A 1,657-nucleotide genomic window follows, 5' to 3' on the forward strand; every position below is an offset into this window, starting at 1 on the left:
TAATCTCTGCAGAGGGTGTACTCTTTACCCACGGGTAACGGATTTCTTTAGTCCATCGGGACTAATTCCGTCTACGGTCTTTTAATTGAAAACACGCCTGACCTGCACACACCAGCTTAACTTACCGGTGTCTGGAATCACCCACGACACCTGTCAAGCAAAACTCTAAGTGGGGAGGCTACAACCTCGACGTAGCATGGGATCACAAAATTTATACCGCGCGCAAACTAGGGGAGCTACCCCTTCGGCTACAACCGAAACACCCATGCCCCCTGACCGGATGACTGGCTTTAATCCATGGCCATGGGACCCTCATCACGGCCTCTCTGTACGGTGTGTGCTAGAAAGGGGTTGACAACTTACTGAACCATACCCTACCTATGGCAGGGACAAGTGGTAGTACGAAGCAAGTATGGGGGTTACTGGAACAAGACTCGATCTACGGCCGACTCAGGAGGTGCAAGTATTCCCGTATGATTAGCATAACCAAAAATATTTCCATTAACAGATAAACTCACCACTCATCAAGCCTCACCATGCCATACCGGACATACTCGTCTCAACGAGGAACTAGGGACAAGCTCGTGTCTACCCAAGACCGCGACTTTCCCGGCTTCCTTCCGGTATGCATGAGAAGCTTACGAGGATGATTACCATCACCAGCATAGCCATTTCTAACAGCAAAGCATCTCCATCATGCACTCATGCATATGATTTATCGTCACATAAAATAACGTATGCTCCAAGTCAAGGTGGTGTTGTAACCATATCGACAACACACAAAAATATTATGCCAGAGTTCAGAATGCTTGCTTCCAGGTTGTGGAGAGGAAGTGTGCATTCCAAAACTTTTTTTGAAAGTTTTCTTCTCTCTCCATTTCCTATTTTGAAAAATATCCGAATAACATATATTTAAAAAATAGTACAAAGTTGTCCTAAATATTTTTGAAATAAATCTTAAAATAAACTAGATGAAATTTGAGAGTGGTAGGAAAAAGAATCAACTCATTTGGAGTTTTATTTTAAAAGATATAGCTAGTCAAAGTTCTATTTTTAATAAAAACAGAAAAAGAAAACGTTTCGGGGGAGAATACGCTTTCGAAGAAGAGGAGACGTACTTCAGGGGTTTACGCGACCACTTAACCACGTGGTGGTGGGGCTGGGTCACTGACGTGGGTCCAGCGGGCCCACTGGTCAGGTTTGACTAGTCTCTCCTCCCTCCTCTTCCTTTGCCCGAACGGAGGCGGAACTCCGGCGATCGACGCCGGCGAACGACGTCTCCTCGAGGGTATCCGAGGGCAGGGATGGACCTGTCTGACCGGGGCGGTCCACCCGATGGTCATTGGGTCGTCAGGGGTGGAAGGAGTCGCCGGCGGCCAGCTCCGCGGCGGAGGAGGTTTTCGGGTGGTTTTGGGGTTCTGGGCTGCGGTGGTTCTTGGTCGCGTTTGAGAGGCTGGGCGTCTCCGTGAGGTCGACGGGAGTGGGGTGGTGGCACTAGATGGCCGGGGAAGGATATGACTGCGACGAATTGAACCGGAGCACGGCGGCGGCCGATCCTACCGGAGGTGAGGAAGGCGATGGTTTCAGACGACTTGAGCGAGGTGGCGCACTTCTACGGTTTGCCCGAGGATGCTCGAGCGAGGTTTGGGGCCATTTA

The sequence above is a fragment of the Triticum aestivum genome, chromosome 7D, assembly GCF_018294505.1.
Source record: "Triticum aestivum cultivar Chinese Spring chromosome 7D, IWGSC CS RefSeq v2.1, whole genome shotgun sequence".
Taxonomy (NCBI): Eukaryota; Viridiplantae; Streptophyta; class Magnoliopsida; order Poales; family Poaceae; genus Triticum; species Triticum aestivum.